Raw genomic sequence first — 25809 nt, 5'->3', positions numbered from 1 at the left:
TGTGGGAATCTGGGAGTTGAAGTCAATGTATCTCAAACTTGTATCAGAAACACTGCTCTAATTGGAAAGTGTACTTTTAGATGGGGGATGGGAGACCATACAAGTTTTAAAGATGCTTTTGATTTGATCCTCAGGGCTAGACTATGGAAATTCAAAGAAGATCAATGATGGGGAAGTAACTGAACATTTTGAATGCTCTGTAACTGATTAGTTGAAGGGGGCCCTGATTGGCATGTGGCAATCTCAATATGTTCCTGATGATTGCAGGCTGGCAAGTATGAAAATAATTATACAGCATTTTTAAAACTGCTATGGAGAAATGGGGAAGTGAAAACAGGGTTGTGTGAAATATCAGAAACACATTCACCAAATTGTTTTAAGAATTATTCCCTTAAGATTTATTTTCCTAAAAATCTCTGTGTTTCATTTTAGTCTGCTGATAACTCACTCTGACAGCAGCATATTTCCCTTTTGTTAAATATTTAAATGAATTTTGTTAAATGCAGTATTTTCACATCTCGGTATACAGAGACATTAGCAGGCTGCATTTCTGGAGAAATATGGTGGAGATAAATAGGTATCTGGATTTAAATCCTCACTCAGCCATAAAATTATCTTAAACTATTGAAATATTCTTAAGATAACATGTAATGTGATCTCTACAGTGGTTAAAGCAAAATAAGATACAAACAGGATAAAGCTGATTACTTTTCAGAGCTTATTTTTTAAGGTGCATATTATTTGTTACACCCTACCCAACAGAGCTGTACAGGTTCTTTCATCCGGGTTTGACCAGATCAATATCTTCTTGGGGCTTCTATTCTATTGTATTACACACTTTTAGCTCTAGGATACCATACTAATTTTGTGTTGGAAATCAAAGTTATATCAAAGATGCCATGCATATAATATCTGAGAGAGAGAGAACATAATTCCACTTAACCTGGGTACATAATACCTAGATTATTGTCGTTTAGTGCTTTAATTTATCTTTCCAATTGTGCAATATCAGTCTTTTAACTATAAGGATACAGAGAATCCATTTATATTATAAAATTGTCAAATTGCATGTAATTCAAGAGAATTAACTCTGAAAATTTTAACTTTTGTCACATAGTCACATTTATATACCCCCCCTGCTCTCTCCCCAAACTCAGTATAGGACATTGTAGAAACATGAGTTTTAGGACAGTGTTGTCTATATTACATCTCCAACAAAATGCTACCCTAGACAATTCTTTTCTATACAAACATTATGGAGTTTGATAAATTCTAAATATTAGTTTGTTGCATAACTCGAAGGTTAAGCTGTATTGACTGTTACTATAGAAGTTACTTTTCCATATCTTGGAATTATAAGAAGCTCTATTTTTATTGCATTCATCTCTTACTATCTGCATATCAATTTGACTTATTGGTAGCAAATACTATAGAATAACCAACTTTATTTTTAATAAAGTACAATAAACAAGCACATGGCATGTCTTATCTTATTATTCTCAACACATAGATTCTACACCATTTATTTCCATCATAGAAGATATTTTATGGATACAACTTTTCCAATGGATGCACTGACTTGCCGTGATATTAATCCCCTGTCTTTGGAATCTCCTTCTCATCAAAGGGAGAGAACTAACTGATTTGCAGATTTAAAAAAAGACTTTCAAATCACATTTTGGAAACAAAATGAGTATTCTAATTTTAACTATTATTTTCATATATTTATTAAATCTAGGTCTGTGTTACCTTAAACAACTATGATGTTACAGTATGTAATGAATAAATAATTATTAATAAACAACTAAAATAGTGTTGCATTTTGGAACATATAGTTTGTAGCTCTGCATAACTAAATAGTTCAGAGGTTGTCTCTTCTAGCTGTAAATATCTGGTCATCTTGAAGGTGATGAAAAAGATGCATGAGACCAAAATAAATAAGGCCAATGTGCTGCTTTTACCATTAGAATATTGCTCACTTTAGGTGCCATTTTGCTCCATTGATTTTACATTTTAAAAGAGAGGGTGGATGATTGCATTCATAAAATATATCCCAGAGAAATATGGAGGGGGAAGGGCTAAAGCTGTCAGAAAAAGGAAGAGAGAACAACATAAGGAAAAAAATGAGAAAGAAAGGAGATAAATGTTTGGTACTGATTCCAGTAATAGTTTATTTCCTAGTGGAGGAAAAACTGCTAACAAAAGTATGTTTGGAAGGGCTGGAAAGGACTGATTCCTGGATAGGGATTCTAGAAATTATTCTGGAAAAGTAGTGGTTAAGTTCAGCATTCCTACACCTACTCTGGCTATTCTGTGCTCATCCAATTAATTACATCATGTGCTACTAAAAACCTTTGACACTTGCCATCAAAAGATATATGTCCTTTTCCTTGATCCTCTTTTCCATGAGGTTGATGCTCATATTTTATGACCTTTGAAGTTTTATTTCTGTTCTCTTTTGCAAATATTCTATGAAATTAAATGCATAAAATTATGTTAATATGACATTCTGCCAGCACATACGCTGTGTTTACATAAAATTGCTTCTCCCAGAGGCATGATTTCCAAAAATATTCATTCAAAACCTTCATGAAATCTTTCATCAACTATAAGGTACGTCTCTGTGAGTAACCTCTTCCTTGGTTACAGATTCTTTAAATATTGCAAAGAAAATAAATTTAAGATGAAACTGTCATAATAACTTTTCTCCATCTTCATATTAAGTTTTATTAGTTTAGTGAAGCATTAATTTAGGCATTGGTAGTACTGAAAAGACTTTTCTCTTGCTTTTCAGTTCCTACTGTATTTAAGATTACCAGTACTTAAGAAACATTAGAATTTTATTCTGGACATCCAATATCTAGCATTTAATCTATTGTGGCAGTATGAAATATTTAATGTAAGAGAAGGTTATCCTTAGTTGTAACCTTTATTACTGGACAGATTCATAGTGATGGCAGCAATCCCTTTGATAACAGCAAATAAGGTATGGCTCCCCATCACCAAATCCAAATGGTTTCAAAAGGAATCACTGGGACGTCAGAAAATATTGTGTAAAAGTGGGTTTTGCTAGCATTTATGAATCTAGTGATAGCTAGATAGCAAGGAGCACTTTCAAATCTCTATAATTAATATATAGCAGCCTTTGGCTTTTAGGATAGGACAAGTCTGAACTTTTTCAGAAGCCTCACTACAATAGAAGAATAATAGGAAAAGGTAAGTAGAACAGTATGCCATATATATATATATATATATATATATATATATATATATATATATATATATATATATATATATATATATATATATATGGCATTGGCTTTGTTCGGTATTTTCCCACATCATTGTAGTTGTGGTTTTAAAGTTGTAGCAACGTTTCAGCAGAATCTCATCTGCCATCATCAGGCTTCTGTATAGTGTTCGTCTGTGAGTCAGACTTTTACAGTGGTTTCAGATTTAAATTTGGGGCAGCCTATTGCTGTGCCAGAATGGTTTTTCTTCATCCTGATTGGTTGGGAGTCTTGGTCTGTGTTTATTGGTCTCGGAGTTTGCTGTGTTCTGCTTGATTGGTGTCTCTAATATCTTCTGTCTGTTTTTTGGCGTTTTTTGGCTCTTTTTGTATCTTGATTGGCTGGCAGCATTGTGTTACTTTATTGGAGGCCTTTAGTGCAGCTTGGCTTCGGGTAAATGGACGGCTATCATTAGTTAGGAAGCTGGGTTTCATCTGGGTGCCTGGTTGGGGTGTGTTTGAGCTGGAGGTATCAGGGGGATCTGTTTGTGCCCAGGTGTTTGCCTGGCTTGTGGTGTGGAGATTTTTTGTTTGTGAGTGCAGGCTTCCAAATGATTGACAGCCTGGTGGAATCATCTCTTCTATTCATGCTTTCTGGTCTTTTTTCAATCTCTATGGCTTCTCTGATGATTCTGTGGCTAGGGTTTTCTATAGTGGCTAGGGTTTGGTGCCATTGAAGTTGATGCTATGACCTGTGGCTTCCATGTGTTGGACTAGTGAGGAAGTGTGTTCCAGCTTTTTGACTGCATTTTTGTGTTCATCCAGGTGGGTACTTATTCTTCTATTGGTCTGTCCAATGTATGTGGCTGGGCATGATGCACAGGGGACTTCGTATATGCCTTGGTTTTCCAGGTCAATTTTATCTTTGGGGTTGCTAAGGATGGCTGCTATTTTTCTGTCTGTTTTGAAGGCAGTCTTGATGTGATGTCTGTGTAGTACCTTACTAATTTTGTCTGTAGTACCTCTTATGTAGGGCAGGACAGCTGTTCCATAGGTCTGTTCATCTTCTGGGTCTCTATTATGTTTTAGTGTGTTTTTGTGGATCAAGCTGGTGATTTTGCTTTTGTGGAAGCCGTTGGCTGTCAGTACTTTAGTCAGGAGGCATAGTTCAGTCTTAATGTGTGTCTTATTCTTTAATTTAATTCCCACAAGCTTCCAATTGAAATTCCACACCAACATAGCAGCCACCAAACGCATCCTAAAAAGAACAGAATTGGCCCTAATTAGAAATGAACTTCACACAAAAAGATTTTTCCTAGACCAAATCAACAAAGATCTCCTCACACTTCACCTCAGACTCAGCAACAAGATTCACCCCTTACTTTGGGACAAATCCAAACAACTCGCTGTCTGGAGAGCCGAAACACAGACCACCCTCAAGACAGACACACACACCAACAAACTCAGAAAACTACAACAACGCCAGAAAAAACCTCCTCCCCCCTCATAGCCACACATGAAACAAACAGTGCACAACATCTCAGACAAGATCCTCACCAAAGCCGAAACCAAGGTCCTTTCAAAAGGATTCAACTTTGCTGTCGCTCCCAAACACATCCCCACAGAAACCATCATATGCGGAGTTGAAACCTGCCTGACCAAAACCAACCCTGATGATGCTAATAGAATCAGACTCGAAATCACCAACATCCTCTGCACTAGCAAACCACCCAAAAGCAACTTATCCAAAGAAGAACAAACTGCACTACGTAACCTGAAAGAAGACACCAGCATAATAATCCTACCAGCAGACAAGGGCAATGCGACAGTGGTAATGAACACATCTGACTACCAAACCAAGTTAACCAACCTACTCCTAGACCCCACATACAAACCCCTAAAGACAGACCCCACCACCTACCTAGAAAAACCACCAGATCCAAAATAAAAGCCTCCCCCATCAGTGAAGAAATCCAGCAAAGAATCATACCCAGAGAGAAATCATCCAGATGCCCTAAGCTTTATGCTCTCCCCAAGATACACAAAGAAGAAACTCCACTTAGACCAATAGTCAGCTCCATAGGCTCACCTCTACAAAACCTAGCCAAATTTCTCGCCAAACAACTACAGCCCTATGCAGAATCCATCAACTCACATGTAAGAAACTCATTCCAGTTCATCAAGATCATAAAGAAACAAAACTTACAACCCAGCGACCTACTAGTGAGCTTCGATGTCATATCCCTCTTCACCCAAGTGCCAATAAAAGAAGCCTTGACAGCCATCCAAAACAAATACAACCCCCCCAGCACATCCTAGATCTGACCAACCACTGTCTATCCAATACATACTTCACCTACAATGGACAAAAATACAAAAAAATAGAAGGAGCACCCATGGGATCACCCCTCTCACCTGTCATCGCAAAACCTCTACATGGAACACTTTGAAACACAAGCTCTAGAAAAATATGATCACAAACCCAAACTCTGGCTCAGATATGTAGATGACACCTTCATAATCTGGCCACACGGGAAAGAAAAACTGAACAACTTCCTCACACACCTCAACAGCCTACACCCCAAAATACAATTCACCATGGAAACAGAAGCTAACAATCAACTTCCCTTCCTAGATGTCTTGGTATACAAAAAACCCAATGGCTCCCTAGGACACACCATCTACCAGAAGAAAACACATACAAACCGCTATCTACACGCACTCTCACACCACCACCCAGCACAGATCAATTCCGTAGCTGAGACACTCATCTCCAGAACAAAATGCTTAGCTGATGAACAACACCTAAAAACTGAACTAAACACTCTCACCAATGTACTAACAGCCAATGGATTCCAAAGAAAGAAGATTACCCACCTAATCCAAAAAGAAACCCCAACCAAAATCCAAGACAGAGAACAAGAGAACGGCAAAGCCCTCCTCCCATATATAAAAGGCACTACAGACAAAATCAGCAAGATCCTCCAAAAACATAACATTAAAACAGCATTCTGCACAAACAGAAAAATATCCACCATCCTAAGAAACCCTAAAGACAACATCGAGTTAGAAAACCAAAGAGTATACGAAATCCCTTGCACCGCCTGCCCCACCACATACATTGGACAAACTAACAGAAGAATAAGTGCACGCGTTGAAGAACATAAGAACTCAATCAAAAAAGAAGAACCGACCTCTTCCCTGGTCCAACCCCTCAAAGCCACAGGACATGAGATTGACTTTAAAAATACCAGAACTATCACCAAAACCAAACACTTCAACAACAGAATAATCAGAGAAGCCATAGAGATAGAAAAACGCCCACACAGCATGAATAAAAGAGATGACACCTCCCGCTTACCAGCCATTTGGAAACCCGCCCTCATGAACAGACGAGTACCTAACATGATGAATGACACCAGACCCACACCCACGAGGGCCACACAAGATGCCACCACCACACTTCCACGTAAAAAGCAGACTCACACCCACACAGAAGATGAGACACGACCACAGACCAGAAGCCGCACTACAGCTGCATCACTACCCACTTCAAACCCCTCTGAGCCATACATGAAGCGAACCGACCCCCACCATGAAGATGCAGCACGACCACGAACTCGAAGCCAAACAGCAAGATCACAGCTCACCAGCTCAAATCCCCCAGTAACTAAGACCAACCTGAGCACAACCAAGCCCCCACCTGAACAGAACACACCTCCAGCCAATCAGAACATGGCCAACCCCCAACCAATCAGAACACAGCCAAACCCCAACCAATGAGAACACACCCCACCCAATCAGAATACAGCCAAGCCCCCACCCAATCAAGTCACACCCCCACTAGCAGTTAAAAGGAAGAAGCAGCTGCAAGCTCACATCACTCTGAGAAGCACAGAGCTGAAGACAGAAGCCTGAAGATGATGAATGAGACTTCATCGAAACGTTGCCTAGATACTTCCAATCTTACGCGGGAGAAAACCCGAATAACCAAAGATCCATATACCTATACCTATACCTATACCTATACCTATACCTATACCTATACCTATACCTATACCTATACCTATACCTATACATATACATATACATATACATATATATATATATAATTAATAGAAAATAGTTCAAATTTAAAATTGTCTTCCCTGTTTTAATGGAAAGTGGAATATTGTTCTTCTTTTTTTTCTTTTGTCATATAATGCTATTACCCCTCTATGTCTGTTATGGGTGGATTTTCTTGGGGTTTTTTTTTCCCCATGCAGGGTTATAGTCTATTTGCTGAAAAACCAGGGAGTTAGTAAATGTGTCTGTTTCAGTTAAATAGACATTGAACTGTTTCAAAACAGTGCTTTTGTCTGTCATTCATGACTGGCACATTTGTGTTTGAAGTTCTTTATCCCTGGCCTTTAAAGGAATCATGCTGTTGCAAACATCTACCTTAGTTTTGAACATATAACTGGAAAGAGAAATTGATTGTTATTTTGTAATATATACATTTCTTTACAAATCTATCTGCTGAACAAAGAAAAAAAATTCTGTAATCCAACAAATACTACTCTTAGAATCCTATATCTCGTATCACATACAAGGTCCTTCCTTATTGAAACCTTGTCTACAGAATGTGTAGTGAGCAGATAATAGATAGAAACATCTATTGATTTATATGAATTTTTTTCTTATCCAGGAAAATCTTTCATATAGTCAGCTATTGAGAAACAATTGGCTGATCAGTTAGTTCCCATAGCAACTACATACCTGATAAAAATAGGAACTGCCCCAGTCTTTTCCAGCAAACCTGTTCATTGATAAAGTAGTTTTGTCCTGCCTTCCCTCCCCTTCATCTGCACATGCTAGCTAAGACTTCAGTATCAGCATTGTAAAAACCAGACGGCTGCTAATTGGCAGTGGATATTTGGAATGGCCTGTGTCCTTTTGCAGTTATCTATTGCCTGCTTGGATTTTACAGCCCAGATATGATAGCTCAATACCATACAATACAAGGATACAAGACTGTTTTTTAAATAAAAAACATAGCCCTATGGAACATAGGTATCTAGGTAGTCAACTGAATGCCAGGATAAGTACCTGACATATTCACATAAAGGACTTTTGTAATAGGTTATCTTCCAGATACCTTCAAAGAGTCATCAACGGTTAAAATATATAACGATGGTCTGAATGGCTCCGTAAACAGAGAAGCTTTCAAATGTGTTTCAGATTTCTGCTTAAGGCCTTGGAGAACCATTTCAAGACATAAAAAAGCAATTTGGAGGCTGTGAGGAGGAATACAAATCCATAGCTAGGTCATATCCTTTATTAGGACCAAGTAAAACATAACAAAAAAGAACTCCCTGGTCTTTTTCTTCAGGCAATATACTTTTTTTTCCCAAAAAAAAAATAGCAGGGGGAGGGCAAGAAGAAGCAAGTAAATATATTTTAAATATATCTTTACATAACTAAAATGAGGCCAGAATTTTTACTCGTGTACTCAATGTAATGTTGTTGGCATTCAGATCCATGTAACATGTGGGGGCAGAGGGACAGGCCAAAACATCTACTGCATGTATGCTGCAGAAGGCTAAACGTTTGGGTAGGAGCAACTTACGCTGAGTGTTCCTGAATGTTAAGGAAAACGTAACTCTGATATCATCTAATAGTTCAGTGCACTTATAGCCTACACTTAAAATAACTTAAGCTAGCTGTGGGAATATTGCCAACATGTTGATTTAGTTCATTTTTATACAATGACTTAGTCAAATAAAAGCATGCTTAACTTCAGAGGTCAAGCATTTTCAACATGAAAGGCCAGCACTAGCATTCAGCTATATTACCAAGGTTACACAAATTGTTCCACTTTAGAATTGCTTTTCTTTCTTCTAATACTGTAAAACCTTCTTCTGGCATTTGGTCTCCACAAAGAAGTATGATACCCTTGGATTTTTTAAAAAAAATAACTGAATATGTTTTATAAATTATCATTATTCTTTTAAAAGCCACTTTGAGTAAATAATGCAGATATGGCACGTGATTTCTTAAATGTAACTATTACTGTGCAATTCATTTGCTTGTTTGTTTATTTGTTTCTGTCTTCAAGTCAATGTTTACACATGGGATCTGCCTAGACAAGTCCCTATAGTTTTCTTGCCAAGGTTTTTCAGAAATGGCTTGCCATTGATTGTTTCTTGAGGATGAAAGAGAGGGACTGGCCCGAAGTCACCCAGCTGACTTTCATGCCTAAGGTAGAATTAGAATTCACAGTTATCTGGTTTCTAGCTTTGTGCTTTAACTACTATACCACATTGACTCCCAGGAGGTCAATCAATCATAATAGAGCTGGAAGGGACTTTGGAGGTCTTCTAGTCCAACCCCCTGCTCAAGCAGGAAATGCTATACCATTTCAGACAGGTCCAGTCTTTTCTTAAAAACCTCCAGTGATGAAGGACCCAGAACTTCTGAAGACAAGCTGTTCCACTGTTGGAATTTCTCCTTAATTCCAACTCCTTAATTGATTCTGTCCTTAATTAGTTTCCATCAGTGGTGGGATTCAAAATTTTTTACTATTGGTTCGGTGGGAGTGGCTTGGTGGGTGTGGCAGGGGAAGGATATACTGTAAAATCTCCAGTCAGAGGTGGTATTTGCCAGTTCTCTGAACTACTCAAAATTTCCGGTACCAGTTCTCCAGAATTGGTCAGAACCTGCTGAATATCACCTCTGGTTTCCATCCATTGTTTCTTGTCTTGCCTTCTGGTGCTTTGGAAAATAAGTTGTCCCCCTCTTCTTTGTGGCAGCCCCTCAAAATACTGGAATATTGCCTAGTCCTTCTTTTCTCTAAACTGCAACAACAAAAAGGGAATTTGGATTACTATTACCCAGATAACAAACTGTATTAAAAGAAATTGCCTTTTTTTGCCTTTAGTCCAGGAAAAAACAGGATGTAAATTACTTTTCAAAGAATTTAATGATTTAACTTTCTAACCCAGTGTTATTTTAACATTGGCAGCTTGAACACATGTGGACTTCAAGTCCCAGAATTCCCCCGCTAACTACTTGGGAGAACCAAACCAAAACCCTTCTTTTCACTATTGGGTAACTGGCCTAAATCATACACAATTTGGTACTGTTGTTTTGCACTAAATGAAACATTTGCTGTAGATCTTGGGATCATACTTTTCTCTCTTTCTCTTCCTCACATTTCATATTTGTGTAGCTATTGTAGTAGCTGTCTTGAGTTAAGAAACTGATTCCTCAGGGGATCTTCCAGTAGGATTCTTTTAGCTTTTCTCTAAATCTCTGTAAACAAGCCTGCTGCCTACTGTCCAACCAGCTAGGGGAGAATTAATGGATTACTTCAGCCACATTCTCCATGAAGAAAAATATATCTGTAGTCATGAGTGGACATGAATAGCTGTATTTTACTGTACAGCTTGCATTAAGAAACAAATAATCACCATGTACCCATGCGTGTTGCTTAGACACAAGAAGAACTTTAAACAACAGTATCTTTTAAATCCCATGGAAATTAATCCTCAATGAGTCCTCTCAAAGATTTCTCCCTCCTTCCCTCTTTCTTCCTCCATTTCCCTTGGTAAAGAAGATTGCAACCAGGCTGCCCTACATAAGTTTCATGCAGCAGTGTGCCTTACTCTATCCTTAGCTTGTTTGTTCTTCAACTTCTTCTATCCTGGCCTGCCTGAATACAGTCTTTTCCTCTTGGTCATGATCATCTCACAGCTGAATCTCAAGGGGTGTTGCACATTGATGAAACTTTTCAGACTCTATCCACATTGCCAACCAATCCAAATTTTTTGAACTATTAATTCCTTCTCCTCTTTTTCTTACTTTTCTGTTCAGGCAAACTTCCACTTCTCTCCTTTCTCCCCCACCTATTTGTCTGGGTGTATCTATCCATGTGAAGTGACTTGGATCCAGATTCCATTAGGTATATTTTTCCCAAATTCTGAGTTTTATTTCTTTCTTCTCTATTCTTTTGTACAACCTTCTCTTCTTTCCTGGATATCTATTTTTTTTTTACTTTTTTTTAAACAAACTTTATTAATTTTACAATTAAAATAAATAACACATACACAAATATAGAAAAGAAGAAAAGAAACAGAGTGGAAAAGTAAAAGAGAGAAGAGAGAAAGAGAAAAAAAAGAAAAAGAAAAATCAAAAAGTGATTAAAAACAATTTCATACTCGACAGTTTGTGGGTCATTATTTCTATCCTTATTTTATGCCATATTTACAAGTAATCCTTAATGCGAATATATAATTACCACTACAATTATAGCTTATCCTCTTTTACAATGTTATGTAGCCCATCTTTGGTCTAACCATTCATTCCAGCAGTTACAGCTCTCATCTTTCCTGGATATCTTTGTGGACTCTGTTGAATCTATCAATGCAAAGGTGGTATTTGTTGAGGTAATTCCCTGTTAGGAGAATGAGCGCATACAGGGAGACGTATTTGAGAGTAGTGTTTGAATAATACACATACACAGCACACAGATACACTGTACAGGAAATGTAGGTTTTTACTTCAAAAAACGTTAAGCAAAGTTCAAACAAGCAATCCAAAGTCATTCACAGGTAAATCAGTCAGTTTTTCAATCCAGGGATAATCCAAATATCAAAGTCCAGTGTCAAAAAAACAGTTCAGTATCAGACTTACATTAAATCCAGAAATATCAGTCAATTAGGAAAAATGGCAATACTCTCCAACAGAAGGAAACAAAGACTTACTCTCTTCTGAGACTAAGGCCAAGACAAACCAGGTTTCTGGCTCCATCTTATGGCCATTTGAGTAACCACACCCAATTGCAGTTTTTAGCATGCTCTTAAAGAGACAGTTTTAAAATGTCTATCCTGGTTTATATATTTCTAACCCAAATACCTGTTAGGTGACTCATATTCCTAACAGTATTCAGCTGGTTCTGACCAGTTCTGGAGAGCCAATAGCAAAATTTTGAGTAGTTTGGAGAACCGGCAAATACCATCTCTGACTGGCCCCGCCCCCATCTATTCTCTGCCTCCAGAGTCCTTGCTGATCAACTGGGTCTTCTTTTGTTGCCCTGCACAGGAGAACGGAGCTGGAAAGCAGGTTAATGGAGTGGGGAGGGAATGGGATTTTGCAGTAACCTTCCCCCAGAAGTGGGGAGGGAATGGGGATTTTACAGTAACCTTCTCTTACTATGCCCACCAAGCCATGCCCACCAAGCCACACCATGCCCACCAAGCCACGCCCACAAAACCAGTAATAAAACATTTTGAATCCCACCACTGTACCTATGGTCTTTTCCCACAACGGATTAACATTTTGTCCTCTTCCTTTGTTTCTGACTCCTCTATCAATTGCAGATGAATACAGTCATACCCTTAGCACAGGGGTGGGATTCAAATTTCTGAACAACCGGTTCTGTGGATGTGTCCTAATTTGTGGGTGTGGCTTGGTGGTCATGTGACTAGCTGGGCATGACTTGTATCTAAACATTATAAATATTTATGTAAATATTGAATTTTTTATTAAAAAAAGAGCAATTTTTACCCAAAAATCAGGCAAAGCAGGCAGGCAGATTGAGTTGGTCACAGAATCACAGATTCATTCAGAGATCTATCTTTCTGCAGTTGGCTACCTTAGTCTGTCACATAAAATTTGCTAGCAAGCAAACTCACAAAATTAACTCACAACACACTATGTATGTAAATATTGAATTTTTTTATTAAAAAAGAGCAACTTTTACCCAAAATCAGGCAAAGCAGGCAGGCAGATTGGGTTGCTCGCAGAATCATTTCAGAGATCTATGATTCTGCAATCGGTTACCTGAGTCTGCACTGAAAAATAGAAGCTTCAGTCCTAAGGAAGATTCAGCTCTGCTTTTAGATTAGCTAGAATTCAACAGTTTCCTGCTTTCTAGCTAATGTAAATCTCCTGGCACAGCAGAACAGCAGATGGTCGGGGGGGGGGGGAGGAAAAATAGCAACTTAGCAGGCAAGTTTGATGGCACGCATGCCAGGTAAGGATCAGTGGGTGGGGTGGTGCAGGGCCAGCCAGTGGCACAATTTGCTGGTTCTCCAGCAGGTAGAATCCCATTCCTGGTGAGAGTGTGTTTTGCACACGTGTGTAGACCAACCTGAGCTGTGTCTCCTGGACAGCTAACAAGCGCTGTGCGCGGGTGCGCAGCATTTGAAAATCCTCTTCTTTCCTGCTTTTTCAACCCCAGCTGTGCTGCGCAATGCAGCTGAGGTTGAAAAAGCAGGAAATAAAGGACAGGTAAGAGCCCGAGCAGGTAGCTGGGCCAAACAGAGCAGCAGACACTGAACCGGTTCAGTGTCTGCTGCTCTTCAGAGCTACTGGTTCTATAGAACTAGGCCGAACCGGTAGCATCCCACCCCTGCCTTAGCACTTCAGTTCACTTATTTCTTTCTCCAAGTAAATCTCCTGACACTTTGCATCAGACTTACTTATTTTCCAGCACTACTGCAGCTTTCTGGATTACTTTTATAGCACAGTTTTCTGATTTTCACAGTCAGCTTCCAGACAGCCAAAGGAATAGCTGTATGTTGAAAAGATACGAACAATATGAATAATTCAAGCTTTGTTTCCACAAAACACTGTTCCCTAATTCTGGATGTCATAGGAAACTGTGTGCGAGGCATTTTTTTATGGAAGCACATATCTGTCACCTCATACTTTAAAAATAAATCATATAAACCTTGCTCTTATAGCAAGTTACATCTTGAATGAACTTTTCTTTAAATAGCTATATGTCTAAATGAGAAACCATCCATAAATGCAGGACAGCTGGACAAAATAATTCCAAAGAAGGCCATGGAAAACCATTTCCAAGAAAATAATAATGTTCTTACCTGAAGACAAGCTCATTAATTCTCTCTCTCTTCCCCCCCATAATAGCATTCCTTCTGTATGTATGAATGTAATACATGTTTCATTTTATATTTGTAGCCAGGGGTACTAGGAATGCTGTATTTAGTCAGTGAATCTCCAAAAAGATAGATTATTCTTTCCCCTCTGGCATTTTATAGAACTGGATGTACGAATATAAAAGTTTGCAGGAAATACACTTAAGTAACTTACTGATCTGCATCATTTCCACAGCCTATATTATATAGCAAGTAACTAGGGGCATAGCTAAGGAAAGTGACTCTCCTGTCTAACTGTTCCTTAAAATAATACTTTCTGCCACAAACACAGCACTTTCATAGAGACAATTCTCCATTTTTTTGCAAATACTTGGTTCCAATAATTAGTATCTCTCTAATATATTGAAATGATCACTAATAATAAAATGTAAAATAGGAGTCTACATTAGACTTAAAGTGCATAGTTCAATTACTTGTCATGTTCCACCTCTTCACAAATATCTCTGTTTCTTGCATTTATTAAAAGGATACATGCTGGCAACCTTCCCTTAAACTCTCAGAGCAGAGAGCTATGTATATGTTACTTACGTCATGGTCCATGTAGTAGACTTTATAATTACCATCCCTCTGGGAATTTTATAGTTATTATTCAGTATGTAGGACATAGGTTCTTGGCCTTTTCTAAATCAGAATAGAGTAGAGTAGAGTAGAGTAGAGTAGAGTAGAGTAGAGTAGAGTAGAATAGAATAGAATAGAATAGAATAGAATAGAATAGAATAGAATAGAATAGAATAGAATAGAATAGAATAGAATAGAATAGAATAAATTCTTTATTGGCCAAGTGTGATTGAACACACAAGGAATTTGTCTTCAGTTCATAAACCCTCAGTGTACATAAAAGCTATAATCATGATCATAGTCATAAAATACATCCATCATAAATCATAAGATACAACACTTAATGATAATCATGGGATACTAAATAAGCAATCAACATAAATCATACTAGGAAATTAAATAAAACAATATAAATTATAAAGATACAAACAACAAAGTTATAGTCATAAGTAGAAAAGAAAATAGGTAGTAGGAAAGATGAGAAGAATAACAGTAATACAGCCTTCTGGCTCTTAAAATGCATAGATGGATTTGTTTGGTCAATAGTGTGTGAATCATAAGTTTATATTTGTTATGTGGGTGTATTATTTGCAAAATTAATGTTCACTATAGAAAGAACTCCATAGATAGCAGCCACCTTAACTGAGGTGTGAACTTGGCTGACAGGTATGTTCAAATGCCTTTAAATGTTATTAAAAAGCTTATGTTTATGTTAGTTGAACCAAAATTATTTGCTACATGCATGAGGATGCATGAGGATTCATTTAGAAGAACTGGTATTTAGAAGAACTGGTCTTCTCCTTCATAAAGCAAACAGGACAGTTCCTTAAATTCAGGGGTGGGATTCAATTTTTTTAACAACCAATTCTGTGGGCGTGGCTTAGTTGGTGGACGTGGCTTGGTGGTCATGCTATTGGCTGGCCGTGGTCAACTCAATATCACTCACATTGAGGCATGCATCTCACCTGGCCTCTCATGACTGTGGGGATGCTGCAACAGTCGTAGGTGTGAAAAATGGTCATAAGTCACTTTTTTCAGTGCCATTGTAACTTTGAATGGTCACTCCACACAAGCAAAGTACCAGCAAAGAAGGGGGAAAAAACTCCAGAGACGTTCCTGAGACAGGAAGTCTCATCCTGCCAAGAATGTAATAAGGGTTAACAGAGAGGCAGTTTCTGCAAGCAACACCAGAATGTTTCCTTACAGGATTAGTTCAGTAATTTCTTCTAACAACCGATTTTCTGAACTGCTTAGAATCTTAACCACCGGTTCTAGCGAATAGGTACGAATCCCACCCCTGCTTAAATTTAATATTTAAGTAAAATTTCTAAATTTTTGGGCAGCAGGAAAAGACATAGAAAAATACCCCATCCTAGTATTCCCTATCAGATTAAGCAAAGCCATGCAAAGTATAGAAAATGAGTAAGAAATAGTACCATTCACTATTTGTTTTTGAATGTGTATTATTCCATACATGTGGAATAAATATGAAATAAGTACCACTTCCATCCAGCCATCTAGAGGCTGACTAATATATAGGGGTCCACTGAATGACAACACACTGGGAAAAATGAGTATTTTTTAAAAAATGGATAATTATCTGCTTGGGATTGTTCAAGTAAGGAGCTGTTTTTCCCCTTCTGGTGGAAGTGAGGAGAGGAGAGGATAAAGATCTGTATGTTATCTGAAAGGGTATCTGAAATAGCAGAAAAATAAAGTATTTTTAAAAAGCAAACCTAGTATGGTATCATAGGGGTCTGAAAAATATCAAGGAGAGTCACTTGACAAAAGATAAAGCATATCTCTCTCCCATAACTTAAGCTATCAAACTTTCCTATAGGCAATCTTAAAAAAGCTGTTTTGGGAATTATTATGAGAGACTGTCACAGTAGAGAGGAATCCAAGTGCTCAGGCATAATTGTAGTATTTTTAGTATATTCAGCTTACAGTGCTACATGTCAAGATTAGGATACACAGCAATGTGCTGAGCAGAGCCTAGAGCTTCTAAAAATAAACTTCACTTTACGCAATTGAAATTAAAACACAAGAGAAAGCTAGGTAAAGGGAGGTGGTGGACTGCATAAGAATCTTTCTTTGCTTGGTTTGGTCAGGGAAAGAAGTTAACACTAAAAAAAGTTTCTCTTGGTTTGCAAAGGAGAAGCGTAGAGCAGTCTGGAAATAAAAATAGCATATACATTTGTTGCAAAAATGATTGGCTGTAGCCTTCCAAATGCAAAACATGCCAGCCCCCTGTGTTTGGCACAGAGGCACGATAGTATGTGGGGAAGTTTTCATGCAAAACACATGTGTTTTCAATTGCTATCTGGAGCCAGACCAGTAGCTGTAACTTGGCCCGACAAAGCCTCATTGAAGTAAAAGACAGAGTGTGGTTTCAAAGCAGTTAGAGAAAGAAGGAGAATGCTGTTCAGGAAATTCTTCGGGCTGGGCAGGAACTTGGCCACCGTTCTACTGCTGGAAAATCTGACAGAGGCAGCTTCTGAACCCAGGGTAGGCCTTGCACTCCTCTGAAAACAATAAGGCATCTTCCCTCGTGCCCCCTTTTTGGCATATCCTGGATTTTTGTTTTGTTCTTTAGGCTCCCCCCAAACCCAGAAAAGGTAAGAGGTTTTTTGTTCTTTCTTAATACAGCTTTCTTGGGCATTGCTGCTCTTTTGTTTTACAAGTATAGGGACCCGTCGGGGGTACTTGCTTAATGGAGAAAGGAGTTGGAGATCTACCACTACATTTAGAGAGGGATTGGCTGATTTCAACTTCTACTGAAGTTTTTGCAGAGAGGGTGGGGCAGGAGGCTTTCTCTTTAACTGGGTATGCATATTTGTCAAACCTTCCCCACAACAGTACATATGACTGTTTTTAAAGTTGACACAGTGGTGAGTATGTGTGAGCTAGAAAAAGTTGGACAGTTCTGCTTATTATACAGAATATGTGATCAGCTAGTATGTTTCAGAAATTGCTATCAGTGCAGCTACAATATTCAGATATAGCTACTTTACAAAGAGACTGTGAGGCAAAGGCTGAGTAGTTTGGAGCTTTTTTTTTTTAAAGTAAGCGGTACATTTGTAAATCACAAGGCAATAATGCTACAATCCTGTTTATTTTTCGGTGGTTACCCAGAATTGGGGCAAAATAATACAATTATTTATAATACAATTGCAGTATCCTATAATTCAAGAAAGTTTCAGAAAAACTTTTTTTCTCTCTCTCCAAGCTTCTTCATTCAACCCCACCTGCTACTTTTCATTTCATGAGATGTTTTGCCAAATAAATATTTCCTGAACTCATTAGTTTTAAAAGTCAGGCTTCTCTCCTGCAAATGACAAAGTGAATGTGTGTCTTGTTACTTCATGCCCTATTTTGGAGCATTAAAGTTTATTGGCTTTCCTCACCAGTGACCATTAAACCTTAGCTGGCCTGTTTGCTTAAAAGTGGTTGCACGGCATGAGAAGTACTTTAGAACCCTTCCATTTTTGGTTTGTCTGGACTCAGACTTCAGTAGCAGAAAAAGTTTATTTTTCTCAGAGCTGTTCAACATGTATTTTTCTTCTGCTCTATGCATGTCCCTTGCCCTATTTTGTCTTAAGAGGCAACGCTGTTTTAAAATAAAAAAACTGAATTAATAATAGATGGGCAGCAGAAGCCATATTTATGCATTAATTGGCAGCAGTTAAACTGGGCTGTAGAACTGTGTAAACTGTGCTGACATTAATACTTTAGGATATATAAGCAGAATGAAAATCCAGAATAGAGAGGTATAGGAGAAGGAGTTTGACAGTAAACTTTTAGACAAAATAGAAAAAGTCATTACTAGCTGAAGTAAAGAAACAAATGATCACTCCATAAAATACTTTAAATACTATTAAGAAATTATTATTAAGAAATAGGCTAAAGAGAAATAATGCCTGTAGATATAAATTAAAAAATGGATATATTTGATGGGTTAATCACACACACACACACACACACACACACAAAATTTAAAAATAAATTAAGCAAAATACATCAATCAAATCAAATGGAGGAAAAAGAATATTCTACAGATTATCTAGAACTGATTTCTTTCATGATAAAATGTTTGTTTAAGCTGTTTTGATGGCTGGGCTGGAAATTAAACAGGCCTAAGCATCATCATCATCATCATCATCATCTATCTTCTATATTATGTATGCATGCATGTATGTATGTATGTATGTATGTATGTATGTATGTATGTATGTATGTATGTTCTAGCATACTGCTAGAATACCTCGAGCTATTTCAATCAAACATGGTACACAGATGACTTACCCTCTGGAAATAAATACTGTGGGGGTAAGGCACCCCTAACACCCCTTAGGTGTGTGTGTGTGTGTGTGTGTGTGTGGTTTAAAATGGCTTCTGCCATGGTAACGGCTTCACAGGGCTCCCTCTTGTGGAGGAATAGAAGAATTGTGCAACAGACAGTACAACAGCATGAGTCTTGACTACAGGATTTTGCTGTCTAATACAGGATTGGGATAAATATATACCCAGGCAACACCAGGTTATCAGCTAGTTATTCATAAGAAAAGAAATCAAAATAATTTGAGGACAATGGCTAAATATTTACCTATTAATAAAAATAATCAAACTCTAGTATTATTATTAGTTGCATTACCTGAATATTTATATCTTCCTAGAACAATTTGCTATTCTTAAACTTAATTCTATGTAAAAGACTGCTACTATACCCAATTAGACTTGCCTTGACTCTGCTGGCCTTTTGCAGCACATTAAAAATCTGATTTTGCTATCAGGCCTTGGGCCCTGGTTGTATTGTGAGCCTTTTTCTTGGTCATAGTTATATATTGAAGATGTGATGTCATGAGCATTCAGCGGCTGTTTAATGTTATTTATGTTGTTTCTAATTTTTATTGTTTTTTATTACTTATTTTTATACCACTTTATTTCTACGTCGTCCTAGTCTCACAACCATAATTAGCCCAAAATTTATGTTGCTAAGCAAGACACTTGTTAAGTGAGTTTTACTACTAATCCTGCCATAGTTGTTAAGTGAAACACTGCAGTTGTTAAATTAGTAGCACATTTGTTAAGTGAATCTGGCTTCCTCTTTGACTTTGCTTGTAGAAGGCCTCAAAAGATGATAACATGACCCCAAGACACTGCATCCATCATATGAACCAGTTGTCAAGTGTCCAAATTTTGATAATGTGACCATGGGGCTGCTGCAACAGTCAAAAGCGTGAAAAACAGTCATAAGTCACTTTTTCAGATCCGTTATAACTTTAAACAATTACTAAATGAACTGTTGTAAGTCAAGGACTACTTGTAATAGTCACCCAAAGTCATGTGTATGAGATGGGCAGCCTTACAAATTTATTAAGGAGATAAGTAAACAAATAAATATCTTCCTTTGGTCCTCTTTTTTGTAGGCTAAACTTATCCAGACCCTCCTAGGATTTGCCTTCCAGATCCCTTACCATCTTGATGGTCCTCTTCTAAACTGATTCTGGTTTGTCCTATTTTCAATTGTGGTGCCTCAAGTGGGATCTGAATAGAGTAGATTAGAGTGGAACAAAAGCTTCCCAACATCTGGACTCTGTTTCACTTGCAACCTTATGAGTCTATGTGTACAGAGAAAGAGGAGATGGCCATGGCTGAGTTGAGAATTAACATTCCACTGGCCCCATTCCTAAAGGGACATCTGGTGCTGTTTGGAAACTTCTTAACATTGTATCACAAGACAGTGAACGTTTACCACTTTATACATAATAGAAAACTACAGCCAGTTCCATATCTATGATGTCACAAACACATTAGAGTGCACATTTGTGGCTTACATATAAGAATGTAAAACATGAAAATACTTTTGTAGTTAGTGCATCAAATTCAAACATGCACATTTCTATAGTGCACAATAAAAACCAGTTAGGCAGAATTGGACAAACCAAATCTAGTTTAATAACCTTCATTCTCCCTGTGAACAGACAGATCTCATGAATCAGAGGTATTGAACTACTCACAGTCATTTTAACAATCAATACACCCCCATCTCACCATTTCTTTTTGATGACCTCTGAAATGGTCATCAAATAGGTCACCAGAATAAATAGATAAATAGGTCATCATGAAATAGGTCACCAGACCTATTTTCATGGTTTGACTTTCTTCCTTTTTTCCTTCCTTCCTTCCTTTGAGACACGCAAGGGTATTCAGCAGATTTGGTGATAACTATAGTATTTCCAAGAACACATTGTATATTTTGCACTTGTTGGTTGTTGTTGTTTTTTTGTTACTGTTGTTTAGCGCTTAAGAACCCCAATTGACATCACCTTCTACAGTCAGGAAAAAATAATTTCAATCTTTTGGAACAGGAAATCAAATACAAAATAGAAGCTGATAAAAGAAGAAGCCTGAGAAGTATTTTTGAATTAAAAATAATAATTCTGAATTATAGAATCTGATGTTTCTTTCATTTCTGATATCTTTCATTGAAATTATGGGAGAGATGACAGTTTCATATAAAAATATATTTAAGTGAAATACAAAGATGAATACAAAGGTGAATAATCTGATTGTAATCTGACTATAGTCTATGTATTTTTTAAATCAAAACTAAATAGCACATGGATGTCAAAATATATTATGAATTGTGAAGTAAATAAAACTTCATTGGCAATTAGGGCTATATTTGATATAGAAGGACCTTCTTTAAATTCAGCAGGGTAGTTTTAAAACATGATGTGTTTTGCTCCAAAATATCTTTCCCGTATAAAAAATACAAAGTGTAAATAAAATGCCCGTGAGTAATTTTTTTAAAAGTTTGTTTTTATACAATATACCCAGAAGAGAAATCAAAACCATTCAGAATAATCATGCATGTTGCTTTCTTGCCGATTACATTACAATCTATCTTTTCAGGCAGCAAATACATAACATTTGGAGTAGCCCACTTAATAGTATAATATTACTTTTAAAGGGATATTTTAACTTCATATTGTACTGTACTTTCTGCATTGAAAATATTTCTGCATGTAGTCAAGAATGATGGGAAAACTCCATATAGCGCAACATGTTTCTTTTACGACATGGTTTAAAACTCTGTGATGCAGTAAAGAATCCTATACCTGCCTGTAATCTTTTCCCTGAGAGACTTTCCCATTAGAGGAAAATCAGAGCTTACTTATTTAGTCAAGATGGTCCATAAGCTGAATTTCATTTTCTTTGGAATTCAAGATCCTTATTTATGAAGACTTACGTGTAGTTTAAAATATCTGTATAGTTAACTTTTTTAAAAGAGGGGTGGACATTTTTCCAGTCCATTTATTCTTGTCACATTTTTATCACTTTCATTTTGCATTCGCTTTTCACCTCCTACCCTCTCCCGTCAAATTGTCATGTGATATTTCTGTAGGAGAAAACAAGATTCTTTCTGTGCGTATCAAGTTGTCATTATAACTCCAGGGGGAAAGTGGAAATCTCAAAAAGAAATATAGTTTCCTTCATCTCCCTCCCCAAATAAGATAGATTCAGGGTTCTACTTGCTAAATAGTGGGATATTACATTCTTTTATTCTGCTTTTGTGCTTTTGCCTTGCACATGCTCATATATTTTCTTCAATGAAGAAAAAGTTCAAAAAATAGGTAAGTAAATAACATTCTGCAGTGCCATCCCCTTCATGTGTAGAAACTATGTCTTACATTTGTTCTACCTTTCTAATAGTGCCCTTGCACAAGCCTTGCAATTGGCACAACTCTTAGGCAATTAACACTTCCTCATCAAATAACCACCAATATTCCTTTTCACACACACAGAAGACAGAACCATACTAATTACATTGTACACAATTTGCCACCAGGATAAATCTAACTACTGTGGCCTTATAGACATTATAATAAGCTAGAAAGAGTGAGATTTACTGCTAAAGGTTAGAAGTAAAGTCACTGAGCTGAATGGACTTATTCCCAGTTAAGTGGGTAAAAGATTACAGCTTCAATCAGCCTCTCTGTGGCATCTTGCCATTTTCTTTCCTATTGCTTAGAGCAGACCTGAAGCTGTCATCCTTGCATTGGGCTGAATATAAATAAAGTTAGTGTTGCAGATTCTTTGCCTAAGTTGGTCATGGCATTTTCTTCTCTGTCTGGACTGAAGAAGAGGCAACAGGCATGCAGAATTCAGGCTGTTAATTTAGAACCTAAATTAAGACTATTTGAACACTATTTGAAACTTTCATTGTTTAGTTGTGATTGTATTATTGGTATGGAACATGGGGATTGTATTTATTTACAGTCTGAGAATTAATTGCCTTTTGAAATCAGAGATAAAGGACAAACATAAGCTGTTCTATTTCATTTACATTTTGATTAAGTTAACTGATAACCTAGGTGCTCATTAAGCATCTACAGACTGCAGGTTTTTTGCTTAGAATCCTGCTAATGAGCATATGCCAAAGATATTTTCAGTTAGTCTTCTGCTTCAAGGTATCTAGCAGTCATCTAAGCAGCCTAATATTGTTCAGTAGAAGATCTGTCACCTCTTCCAACCACTATAGGTCCATAAATACTGTTACCTATATTTCCACACGTCATATTTCAAAAGAATAGAATGGATGCTGTTTCAGATGTTGGGGTTCATATGTTTTTAATTTTCAGATATTTCTGCAGTATTTTAATCTGAATTCTACCTCACTACAGCAACAAAATTGATTCATTATTTTATTAACTGTTGTACATCTGGATATTTACTTACACTATAGGGTGTTCTCTATTCCATCTGAAGCTCCTCATTCACCCTCCCTCTGGACTTTGAAAGTTCAAAATTGCAGTCAGGGAAAGAAATGGGCTAAACACCAATAAGTGGATAGTAACATCGGAACCCATCCTTTGCTTTCTAATGTGCAGCATGTTTCAGGCAACAATAGCACTTACTTAATACACAATATAATGATGATGGTCCTATTGCCTTATGGGATCCTTTCTTTCAATGGTAACATATATTACTTTATTTATCTTAACATTAGTTAATGATCTTTGCTGTGATAGGGAGCACTAGTATGTGAAATGCACGGCATGTTCAAGCCTCATTCAGAGTTCAAGCAATTGCAGTAGATGGTTCACTATTTTTTTTTGTTAGGACTTCTATATGTAAGGTCCTTGATGTTCTCTGAATGTGGTTATTTTCTTGCAGACATTTCATTATCAAACTACTACATTTCCCTGAAAATAAGACCCTCTCTTATTTTCTTTTGGACCCCAAAAGCCAGGTCTTATTTTGGGGGGATGTCTTAACCACCTACCCTAGGACCATTACAGCCCGGCCTTGTTTTTGAGGTAGGTCATATTTTCGGGAAAACATGGTAGGTAACATCATCAGTGCTAGAAAAGGGTTTGCTCTCATTTTATATACTAGTGGCCTGCTTTCTCAGTGTTGGTGAGAGTGATCTTGGTTCCTTGATTAGGATGTTATTTGTTGTTAGCTTGATGTCAGAGTTTGGTAGTTCCTTGACTGAGAAATTGTTTTTTTTCTTGATTGCTGGTCTAGTGTAAATCTTGGTGTTAATTTCTATCCATGTCTTGTGAAATTAAAGAATGTTCATCATGTCTTCTGATTGCTGGTTGGTGTTCATGGATATCTGTTTATCCCTTATACTGGCTGTTACAGTCCTTATACTGTATGTTGTAGACGTCTTCTGTATTTTCTTCTAGGTTTTCTGGGTCTTTTGATTTTGCAGGGCTTTAGTTTCTTTTAGTGCTACAGTGATGCCATGAGGTTGTAATTGTTAGCTGTTCCTGAGATGTTTTTGATATATAGCAATATTATACTTTTCACAGCTTGTGTTGGTTGTGCTTCATTGGGTTGTGCGAGCAAAGTTGCATGGATATCCATTTTCTTGAAAGATGTTCTATAGTTGGTCGTTTTCCTTTTTCTGATGTTCAGGATTGTTGCAGGGTGTTTGTACTTGTTTAAATAGTGTTCTTACATGTTTTTACACAACTTATCTTGTGGGAAGTTGGGTTGTTATGTTGATAGTGGACCACTGAGTTAGTGTGGGTAGTTTTATGACAGACATGTGTTTCTAATTTACCATCATTGTCTCTGCTGATGAGGATATCCAGGGGAAGTAGCATGTTATTGTTTTCTCTTTCTATTATGAATTGTATTCCTTTGAAGATATTTTGTATCTGTTCTCTAGTTGATTCTTTTTTATGCCAAATGTATCATCCATACTTTGGATCTGTGAGAGTGTTATAGAATCTAGGCAATGTATTGTGGTCACTCTTATGAGTCCTGAAAGCAGTTGTGATAACCCAGGGTGGGATACAAAATAAACACAGGCACAAAAACAGGTGAAGCCCCTTTAAATCTTTCAACTTGGCTTTAAAGCTCCAAATATCCTTGACTGGAGACAAAAAACTCCCCCACAAACAGTTGTAAAAAGGAGGACATGCCCTTCAAACTAAAAATACCTATAAATTATAACTAGAAAACATAACATAAATCACACTGAAGCAATTAAGGAAATCAGGCAAGATAAGGGTTTGAAGACATCCACAGATATTGGAATACACACTGGGAAGGCCTGGAAAGACACCAAACTCAGGTAAGAATGGACAGATTAGAAATATTTTCACCCTTTGTTTCCAGCCCTGGCTCATGCATAGTCCATCCTTTTAAATAGTTCTCACAGCTGCAGCCCATGAAGGGATCAAGGCCTTTCCTCCCCACCCCCGTAGACCACACCATTCACGTTTCTCCCTTATCCTCTCCTCCCTGCAGTCCTCCTCTGACTGCCCTTCCTCAGCCTCCTCCACAACCTCAGGAGCCACACTTCCACTCCCTGTCGGCTGTTCCTCCTCTCCCTCGAAGTAAGTCTCCAACAGCGACATGACAGCAGTGATTCAATGGGGGTTCTTTTGATTTGTTGATATATTTGTCCACCAAACTGAAAGTATGTGGTTAGGTAAAAGCTGATGATATCCATGATTCTGGTATCTGAATCTTGATATGTTTGGTTAGGGCAGATGTACTGTGTAGTAGAACTGCCATGGACTGTTTAGCACACATCCTGGAGAGTTCCCCGAG

General features: G+C 37.4%; 1 protein-coding gene across 4 annotated transcripts in view; it reads left to right on the top strand.

Moving 5' to 3' along the window:
- Positions 1-25809, top strand: part of SGCD (sarcoglycan delta) — a 489766-nt gene that overhangs the window by 260096 nt on the left and 203861 nt on the right. For 2 of the 4 annotated variants that reach the window (XM_087955096.1, XM_087955099.1), the window contains exon 1: positions 16805-17348. The exons of the other annotated variants lie outside the window; for them this stretch is intronic. The gene's annotated coding sequence lies outside the window, so the exon portion shown is untranslated. Of the gene's footprint in view, positions 1-16804; positions 17349-25809 lie in introns of those variants that run through there. 4 annotated transcript variants of the gene reach the window in all.

Source organism: Notechis scutatus, chromosome 2 (assembly GCF_049901735.1).
Source record: "Notechis scutatus isolate UNSWTSFEM ecotype Mainland chromosome 2, rNotScu1.2, whole genome shotgun sequence".
In the NCBI taxonomy this organism is placed as follows: domain Eukaryota; kingdom Metazoa; phylum Chordata; class Lepidosauria; order Squamata; family Elapidae; genus Notechis; species Notechis scutatus.
This window is presented reverse-complemented; position numbering and strand designations above follow the sequence as displayed.